The sequence below is a fragment of the Chiloscyllium punctatum genome, chromosome 24, assembly GCF_047496795.1.
Source record: "Chiloscyllium punctatum isolate Juve2018m chromosome 24, sChiPun1.3, whole genome shotgun sequence".
Taxonomy (NCBI): domain Eukaryota; kingdom Metazoa; phylum Chordata; class Chondrichthyes; order Orectolobiformes; family Hemiscylliidae; genus Chiloscyllium; species Chiloscyllium punctatum.
Genome location: NC_092762.1, coordinates 31884301 through 31895250, shown reverse-complemented (window position 1 = coordinate 31895250; position 10950 = coordinate 31884301). Strand labels below are relative to the sequence as shown.

The 10950-nt window shown below is 44.2% G+C and overlaps 1 non-coding gene across 1 annotated transcript; it reads left to right on the top strand.

Moving 5' to 3' along the window:
• Window positions 1-10486: 10486 nt before the first annotated feature.
• On the top strand, window positions 10487-10578 carry trnar-ucu (transfer RNA arginine (anticodon UCU)). The gene is given in 2 exon segments: window positions 10487-10523; window positions 10543-10578. It is a non-coding gene; the product is annotated as a tRNA-Arg (tRNA).
• Window positions 10579-10950: the final 372 nt, after the last annotated feature.

Sequence of the window (10950 nt, the reverse complement as noted above, 5' to 3'; positions counted from 1 at the left end):
TCAAGACCAATTGGGAACCCACAACATTGCGATGGCAGGGGATCGAACGCGGGTCAACTGCTTGGAAGGTAGCTATGCTCACCACTACACCACCACCACGTCGCTGGTGGCACAGGCCCCCTTCACAAACACACATAACAAGGCCGTTATCATCACCAACAGCAATGGGGCTGAAAGCAAAGCAAGAAATTATTTGTAAAAGTCAACAGGTCTGACAGCACCAGAATCAGAAGCCTTCAGCTCTTAAGAACAATCACTGGATCCAAAATGTTCACTCCCCACAAATGCTCCCAGACCTGCTGAATTTCCCAGCAATTTCTGTGCTGTCTCTCAGATCTGCAACATCTGCAGTTCTTTGTCAGATAGAAAACAAACGTTGACCCAGGGAAGGGGATATTTGATCAGGTGATAGCCCACTACATCCATAGAGATAGATGGGATGGGGCATAGGATCATAAAATTCTCACAGTGTCGAAATAGGACAAGCCTATTAAAGGTCAAGCCAAACAGAGAACAGCCAGGGAATTCATAGAGGCATGGCACTCATCCACAGATTCAATCAATAAACACATCGACCTGGAACCAATATAACGGCCACTGCAGCAGACAGCTGGAACTAACAACTGGAAGCAGCAGGTACAAATCAATATAAATACCAGAGGAAACAGCACAAAAGCGCTTCACAGGAGGCTCCCAAGCACTGAAGATGTCACCTCGACAGGGAACGAAACGTCTGCAACAAAGATTCCCAGCTCGGCAAACAGAATCACAACAATGAGCACCCGAGCTACAAATCTTCTCCTAAACTTTGAGTGTAGAAACAGGCCATTCGGCCCATCATGCATCCAACAAAGATTCGCGCTCTATGGTATTCCTGTAACCCCGAATTTCTCATGGCTAACCAACCGAATCAACACTCACCTGAAAACTTAAGACAATTGAGCATTGCAAATCCACCCTAACCTGCGCATCTTTGGACTGTGGGAGGAAACTGGAGCACCCGGAGGAAACTCAGCAGACACGGGGAGAATGTGCAAACTCCACACAGACAGTCTTCAATCCGACAGGGATCTGGGTAATTGGATAGGTTTCAAGAGGGAGTGCAGACTGGGGTGTGAATGCTGGTCCGAAAGCCTGAATTCAGTGCTGTAAAGGCTCACAGTAACATCATACACTATATCCAGCATTCAATACAGTTTGAATTTTGTTTTAATCCGTCCTGTAGTTGACATTATTCTGAGTGAAATGTATAAGGAGAGGTTGTTTGTGCATTCACTCAGATCTGTGTTTTGATGGGTCAGGAGCATCATACAAAATAACAACTGGCGGAGGGAGAATTGAATTCCCCCTCCCACTCTGCTGAGGACATGCAGGAGCTGGAACTTCTCTATCACCACTCACTCACCACCTGACGCCTGGAGGAAAAAAAGCCTGATCTTCCGCCTCAGGAACCTCCAACCCCAGGGCATCAATGTGACCTTTACCATTTGCCTGATTTCCCTCTCTGACCACCTTATCCCAGTTCCATTCTGCCAGCTCGGCACCATCCTCATAACCTGTCCTACCTGCCAATCTTCATTCCCATCTATCCATGCCACCGTCCACTGTGACCAATCACCTTTACACCCACCTCCATCCATCTATTGCGCTCTTAGCTCCCTTCTCCGCAGCCCCACTCCCTCCCATTTATCTGTCGACGCTGGACGCTCCCAGCCTCAAACGCGATGACGGTCTTTTGCCCAAACTGTCGACTCTCCTGCTTCACTGATGCTACCAGATCTGCTGTGCTTTTCCTGCACTACTCTAAACTTGAGACTGATCTCCCAAATAACCTGCCCCCTTACCCTGACAATGTATCAATAATAACCAAAAGATCTGCAAATGGCGTAACTTTAACACTGACTTCTCTTCACCGGTGCTGTCACACTTGCTGAGATTTTCTGCAACTCCTGAGACTGTGTTATCGTGTTTCAGATATCCAAACCCACAGGATCAATTTCTCACCATCTGCCCTCTGAAGCCTGATACATTGAAATGAAATCGTATTTCAATTTTCTGGAATATGGACACATTTTTTTCAAAAGCTCAACATTGGAGCATGTGGGTTCAAAAAAAGTGACCATTATTTTGTGATTCATTAATGTGTTTGGGTCATTGCCGCCGGATTACCATTTATTTCTCAGATATCATTGTTCTGGCGAAGTTGACGATGAGTTATCTGCTTGAACTACTTTGTCCAGATTCATTCATTTTGTCCAGATAAACCCATAATGACGTAAGGGAGGGATTTCCAGGATTTCCAAACAATGGCACTTGTGGAACTGAGACGTTTTTACGAGCCAGGGTGGCGAGTGCTTGATCTGGCATTGTCAACTGGTGCCCCGTGTATCTGCTGTGCTCAGTGTTCCACGCGATAATGCCGTGGTTCTGGGAGCTGCTCTGTGAGGAATTTTGGGGAATTTCCACAGTGCGTCTTGTCTGTGGTACACGCCACTATTACTGAGTGTGGTTGGTTGAGACACGAGAGGAATCAGCAACCACTTTCTGAATGAAAGCAACTAGATGTTTTTGGAGAACTCGGCCATTTATTCACATTTCATCATATCGTAACAAGGCAGCACCCACCCCCTGAAATACTTCAATACTATAGTACAGGACATGTATAAATGTTAGGAACCACAGAACGATGAAAAGTTTTAACATTATTACTTGGACAGAATTTCAGCAGTGGCCCCTTTGTCTGCCTCCCTCCATTTTCAAATCGAAAAGTTACATTTGTTGCTTCCAACTCTAAATGAAACTTCTCTGAATTTAATTGTTGCAGAAAACAAAAGAAGTGGGAGACCAATATTGATAAGGGGATTGCATTGTTTAGGCACCAGGCAGACGTCTGTGACAGTGTAGATGCGACACTGGGTAGCACGCTGCATCCCTGGTTGCAAAGTCTGGGATGTCACTGAGTGGCTGAAGGACAGTCTGAAAAAGATACTAGCAAATATACGATGTGGCAACGGATGGGGCCTTGAAAACAGTATATTGGAGGCTGTGAGATCAATTGACAACATAGGGTTAAATACAAGATAAAATTCCCTCGATGACGCCTAATCAATTATTTTGAAGATAAGCATAATCTGAGAATTGGTAGAAATTTAACTCACTGTCAAGTATCATCACAGAAACACACGCACATTCGCGCATGCACGCACACACAGACAAACACACACACACACAACACACACACATACGCACAGTAATTATCGATTGTTATCCAAGAGTGTTCCCATTTTCAACGACAATAGATTTATTCCAGAACTTCATCACAGAGTTCTTTACTTGCTTGTTTCTATTCAGTTTGGATTCCCAATTAGATTCCTGATCTGTAACATCCCCATGGGCAGTTTTCCTCAACCCATGTGCTATGTCCTGCTCACAAAAACTGCATTTGACTCCAATACCATAGGTTGTTTGATACAGGAACCTTTTGGTGTCGGGAGGATTGAGTCTTGAGTCTGACACAGGTGTGTGAATGAACCTTTGTAAGCTTGTAAGTTTGTAAGTTCTCCCCGTGTTTGCGTGGGGTTTCTTCGGATGGTCTGGTTTGCTTCGACATGTGCAGGTTAGGTAACATTGGCCATGCTAAATTGCTCATAGTGATCAGACATGTGTAGATTTGGTGCATTAGTCAGGGAAATGTCCAGTGATAGGGCAGGGGAATTTCACACCTCAAGGATTATATATTCGTTTACTCTAGACTGAGTTAGAGACTGGAATTCCACGTGTTGTCAGTGAACTGATGAACAGCAGAACAAAGTATCGAAGCTAATTGAGGGGAGCTATTCGTAGAGCAGGGAGAGAATAGGCAAAAAAAAGAAATTGCTGATAAAAGCTCAGCAGTTCTAGCAGCATCTGTGCAGAGAAACTAGTTACCACTTCGTGTCCAGTTTCACTTTATCTGAACCAGACCTGAAATTTTAACTCTGATTTTTCTTCACTGATGCTGCCAGACCTGCTGAGGTTTTTCAGTAACTTTTGGTTTTATTTCTGATTGACAGCATCTGCAGTTCTTTAAGATTGCTTTTAGATAGAGAATGGTGTTAAGTTCAGAGTAAAGCTGTCTCTGAACTTCAGCTTTTCTAACTCCCAGACCATGTTCACCGAGAAGTTAGATAATGACTACGTCAACTCCTATCCCCACACAGACCATATCAAATACACTTAGCATAGTTATATCACTGGCTAAGAGGCAGAGTATGTTTTCCTGTACACTTTCTCCACCTAAACCTCCCAGGGTCTGTGAAGAATATGTTTACAAACAATGTACAGATATGCCCACAAACACTCCCGTGTCAGGGGAAGCTCTGTGTTAGAATACAGAGTAAACCTGCCTGTACAGTGTCTATCACAAACTCTTACATAGCTCATACACACAGACACACCGTCATGCAGTCACACATGTCCAGTCACACACACAGTAGAGCGTTACACACTCCCTATCTCAGAATCTCACACTCGCGCACAACCTCTCACTCAATCAAACTCATCCTCCAACTCTCAGTCAATCAGTCACTGACACCACAAAGCCACACTTGCTCGTTCACATACGCAGTTACTCTTTCACAAATATCTACTAATGATATACAATCCGAGAGGCTTGTTTAATGGTAAATCAATTCTTTATTTTTAGAGAACACAAAATTTGAAGGCAAATTACGTCAGGCTAGCCCTTGATAAATGCCTGTATTCTGCATAAAATACATCTTACTCCACACTAAATCTCTGGCAGATTCTGAACAAGACCACGCACCTACAATTCAGTAGCTGACCTGTCATGTTCCTATTGTATTTTCCTCTTGAAGTTTGGAAAGTTAGACAGACTTTTAAAAATCTCAGGGCACGGACTTTAAAAGGATTCTGGAATCTGCATCTTAATCAATGGAAACTTTGTAACAGAGCTCTCCATATCCTGCTTTTACAGTTTAATTTGTACATTAACATTTCTACAATATAGGAATTTATGAATGGAAAAACGGTTTTCACTCATTTACCCTTCGCCTGTGCTGACAGAATTCAGACTCAAACTGAAGCTTCTCTGCGCCTGATTCCAGCATAACATTGTACCATTTGGTTTAGATTATCCCTCCTCTAAAATCAAATATGCGTCGATTCACATCTCAGTTTATTTCATGTGCAGGAGGTCGAGAGATGATAATGTATAAAGTGTACGATGTGTTTTAATCTGCCAAACCAAGACAAATGATTCCAAAAGTGACAGTCAGCCATTTTAGGTTTGTTTCAGGTAGGCATTTCATGTTAGCACAGCGCTGACAGCGACTTTATAAACAGGGAAAGACAAGAACTGGTTGGAGACTTGGGAGTCCATGTGCAAATGAATGCAGCGTAGATTCACAGAACTATAGCTGGATGGCACGCGTCCAATGGCCAGGGAAATGACACAAGCCCAGGATTGTGTCGCTAGAATTCAGAATGGTCTAAAATGATGAAATTTCGAGAGTCAATGTGAGGAACTGCATGATTAGATAGGGAGAAATTATCGTTGTTGCTTCTGGAGTAGATAACTAGGTTCAGTGGCGAGTAATCTAACGATAGACTGGAACCCTTTGAAAACTCAGGCCACGTTCAGCATGAAGTTAGATTTTGTTTATATCACACCACACTGTCCACATCAATCTCTAACAGAAAAAAATCAGCATAGGATTAAGTACAGATTAAAGCCCAATTACACTGTTCCCATCAACAGCTCCCAGGACAGGAACAGCACTGAGTTGGGGTTGCCCAGCTAGCACAATCCAGCAGTGGGTGGAATTCCCTGTCCCCATGGCGTACTAGACGTCCTGCGGTGACTGCTAAGCACTGCACTGCGGCTTTCGAGTAAAGACAGAGGGAGAACACACAAGCAGTGAGTGATTGACAGTCAAGCAATAAGTGATTACTGAGCGCATAATCGCTGACTGCACTGTAAATAAACACTTATCTGATGGATCAACACACTTAGACGAGACACCTGAAACTTACAAGACATGCAGTCAGCAACCACAAAACAAACAGATACATCCAAAGCAAATATGCAGAAAACACAAGAAAGAATAAAAAGTGAACTGATGGAGCCCCATCAATTTCCTTCAAGCTGAGATATCTCTTTGGTTTGATGCGAAAAATTTAATCAGCAGTCTCTCATTCTATTTTGGAAGGATTCCCGTGCCCATCTGGCTCTCATCGGCTGGATCCGGATCACAGCACAAGCTCTGGACGTGATTGATACAATCAAGACACAATCAAGCTTCCAGCAGCGTCAATCAGTTCTAGAATGGGATCGGGGGTTCCATCTACCTTCGTGGGTATGTGAGAATGTCCCTTTCCTTGGCAGTAAGGTGCTCCCATTGTTGCTATCCATGGATTAGCAAGGCATTCTGGTGCATCTCTGGCTGACCTGAGCTTCGTGTGGTTTTGATATCACTGGGGTACTAGACTACACTTCGGGCTTTGGGTCAGCTGTGTTTATCGGTTACAGGAAGCTTTTTGGTAGTTTGTCTTCGGAAGTGTAATCCCTGGATTGTTAATGACTGTGTTCATGTATGGTTTCACTTCGCAGCCTATTTGGTCAATACTGAGGCATTCTGGGTTTTCGTTGTATGGCAAGGACAGGCTTGATTTCTGTGTTCTTATTGGCCATGCTGTGTGTAGGCAAGTTTGCACGTTATTTCTCACACTGTTGAAGAATAAACTTTAAGATCTGCAAACATTTTAAATTCAAAATCTTAATTCAACATCCAACCTGTTCACATGGGGACTCCGCTGTTCCATGGACGGGAAGGTATCCACTCGGGGATCAATCCTAATGGCACGCAAACGACTTCAACAAAGGGAGAGAAGATTTGTCTGCTCTGTTTGGCAAGTGATTATCTTCACAACCCCGCCTAATGTCACCCAATCGACATGATATTGGAGAGACACCATTCTTCTGCTCTATGTATGAGAAGGAATTTATTAAATCAGCAAAGCTTCCGATAAACAAGAATGGACACACTGTGGAGAGGCCTGCACTGAGTGTGGAAAGATATTCACCTGGTCATCTCTATTCAGTGAGCACGAGCATATTCACACTAGCGAGAAACATTTACTTGTCTGGGAAGTGATTCACTCTGGTCTCCAATCTCAACAGATATGGACTTGTTCCCACAAATGAAGAAAATTTTAATGGTCTGACATTGAAAAGAGCTTTATGAGTAGAAATGAAACACCAGAAAACACATAAGAATCCCTGCAGTGGAGCAACAGACCCGTCGGTCTAACAAGCCATCACAAACACTCCAAAGAGCACTCAGACCCATTGCCTTCCCTTATATTTAACCCAATTATTAACCTATGGTATGGGTAATATATCATGGTCAATTCACGTAACCGGCGCAAAATTGTGCATTGTGGGATGAAATTTGAGGACCTGGAGGAAACTCACGCAGACACGTGGAGAACGTGCAAACTCCACACATCCAGGCTTCCGAGGCTGGAATCGATGCCAGCCCCTCATGCTCTGAGGCAGCAGTGCTAACCACTGAGCCACTGTGCGTGGAGAGGCAGTTAATTTGCACTGTAGGTAGCAAGGAATTCAATTATTCATTCGCATGTGTGACAGCCCAGTCAGGTGGAATCTGTTTCGCTCAGTTGGCTGGTTTGTTGGCTTATAAAGCAGTGTGATGCTAGCAGCGTGTTTCCAATTCCCATCGCTGGTTTGAGGTAATTTAAAGATTGTACTTCACTAAATCTTGTCTGACCTGAGGGCTGGTGGTGCTCTGCTTAAATCATCACCAACCCCTGCTTTCTGAAATGAAGGCAGCAGCCTCTGCGGTGTGGTAAGCGGTGTAGGTCAAGAAGCCTCTGTGTTTCCACAGGGTTCCAAAATTATGCACAACCCCGAATACACATATGCTGTCGATGTAAATATACACCATTATTCCCTCAGCCAATTTATATGCCTCAGTAAAGGGGATCAGCTCTGCTGCTTGAGCTGACAGATGAGAAGGGAGTGATGGAGTTCAATGTCGCGAAGTGTGAAGTCATTCACTTTGGGAGGAGTAATAAGAAGATGGATTACTGGGCTAATGGTAGGCTACTTGGTAGTGTGGATGAGCATAGGGATCTTGGTGTCCATGTACACAGATCTCTGAAAGTTGCCACCCAGGTAGATAGTGCTGTGAAGAAGGCATATGGCGTACTGGGTTTTATTGGTAGAGGAATTGAGTTCCGGAGTCCTGAGGTCATGTTGCACTTGTATAAGACTCTGGTGCGACCTTATCTGGAGTATTGTGTACAGCTTTGGTCGCCATACTATAGGAAGGATGTGGAGGCACTGGAACGGGTGCAGAGGAGGTTTACCAGGATGTTGCCTGGCATGGTCGGAAGATCTTAAGAGGAAAGGCTGAGGCAGTTGGGGCTGTTCTCATTGGAGAAAAGAAGGTATAGGGGAGATTTGATAGAGGTGTACAAGATGATTAGGGGTTTAGATAGGATTGACAGTGAGAACCCTTTTCCGCGTATGGAGTCAGCTGTTACGAGCTTTAAATTAAGGAGAGGTTGGTATAGGACAGATGTTAGGGGTAGATTCTTTACTCAGCGAGTCGTGAGTTCATTGAATGCCCTGCCGGTATCAGTGGTGGACTCTCCCTCTTTATGGTCATTCAAGCGGGCATTGGATAAGCATATGGAGGTTATTGGGCTTGTGTCGGTTAGGTAGTGTTCGGTCGGCGCAACATCGAGGGCCGAAGGGCCTGTACTGCGCTGTATTTTTCTATGTTCTATGTTCTATGATTCCGCTTTGACTACCTCGTGGGAAGTTACCACAGCATACCAAACACAATTCTGGCCTGTCTGTTTGTTCCTGAATGCTTACCCATGCACAAAAAAACGCCATATTCTGATTTGAATTTGTGAATGCGGGGCGCCTGGCCTTGAGCTGCAAATTTCATTCCTTCCAGCGACACAGTCATGTGGGTCTCCTTCTCCTTCTGTGGGAGAAGAAAAGCAGCATAATGGACATTACATCTCTTTATTGTCATGTTAGGCATCTGCAATAGCACAGTATTGTGTCTGAGACAACGTGCTGCCGACATGTGTGCTGTGATTTGCTCGGAAAAGAGTAAGGATGCATGTGGGAACAGGAGGGTTAATTCACCATAGCAAACTGTGTCCCTAGACGCTACAATAACATATTTCAGCTGCAGCCATGGCTCGCAGGTATTTAGGGTATCCTGCCGCTACGGGGTCTACGTTTAGCCGAAATGTAAGCTATCTACCTCAATTATCCCACATTATCCTCCATCAGCACAGATGTCATGCAGCCACGCTTCTCATCTACCGTTTGTACAAAAGGCTTGTTTGGATTCGGACCCCCAGTGTAGGTGTAGTTTGGAGCGCCATTTTCAATTCAACTGCAACGTACTCTGGTTCTGCAACTCTTCGCCATGGGAAATTTCACTTGGGGGGGCCTCAAGGGTTGCATAATGTGGGATAAGCATTCTCCAGTAAGAGCGCATGACGAAAAAGGATAGCAACTGTTTCTTCATGAGAGTCTTTGGAATTTGCTGGATAGCTTGATCTCTGTCTTGACCAATGGCCTTCCCTTGTTCAGATAAGATGTGACCTTAAAAACGTAACTTGTTGTTGAACAAACTGTAGTTTTGCGAAACTAGCTTTGTGCCCATCTCTGGCTAGATAGCAGAGCAATGCAAGCTTATTCTACTGACAGACCATGCAAACTTAAGGACCCAAGATCGAGTTCAATTATTTGAGAAGTGGCCCACTGTCTTCAACATTCTTCACCCACACTTCCATCCCATCAGTTCCGAAGACAGATCATTGGACTCAAAACGTTAAATTTCCTTTCTCATGACAGATGGACAAGAACTGCTGATTTTGTTCAGAGCTTTCGGCTTTTCTTCAGGGAACTTTGCTTGTCCGTTGTAATCGCCAGACTGCTGGAAGCATTTGATTGCAGATAGGAGATGTTCACAGGTGATGACAAGAATGGCAAGGGCTGGACCATTCCCATTGTGATGGTAGACGAGCTAGGTTGGGGATGTTTATCTAAGCGCAGAGAAGGCTGATTGAGTAACCGATTAACGTGCACATTTTATGAAGAGGATAGATATGTATGACAGGGATAAGCCTCCATTGGGAAGGAATAGAGTGACATAAATGAAAGACAGGAGACAAGATGTTTTGAGGAGATTTTGGAAGAATGCTTTCACCAATAGAGTGTTGCTTATCTGGAAATCATTATCTGAGCCTGTGGTAAAGCTAAGTATCATGAGAACGTTTCAACCATCTGTAGACAAACACTTGAAGAGCCAGAGCACACGTGGATAAGGAAAAGGTACTGGAAAGTGTGACGAGGACAGACAGACACGAGATGGGTGTCCTGAACGCAATGGGTCAAAGGTAAACATGTGTGCTAAAAAGCACTTGCGGGCTTGGCTCTGTGGCGCAATGGAAAGCGCGTTGGACTTCTATATCGCTGCTCTGATTGCTATTCAAAGGTTGTGTGTTCGAATCCCATCAGAGTCAAGTTTTAGTTTATGGTTTGGAAGGTGGTCAGACCAGACTCGGCTGCTCATTTACAACACCAACAATATTCGTGCAGAAACCCAACTGTCTCGAAACGGAACATGTTGCTCTCACAGTTTTACATTTTCGATGTTTATTTATTATAGTGTAGGCAACACGATGATGTGGATAGGCTGGAAAAAGACACAAAAGTGTTGTGTCAGCCATGACGATATGGAATCACGGAGCAGGGCAGGATCGGTGTAAAGAATGGGCTCCTTTGTGTCTGTGCCATTTCTGGCCCAAGTGCTTAAAAATCACAATAAGGACAATATGAATTAAACGTCAAGTAATATTTTGACCTCACCTCCACATCCCTTCCCACACAGCTGG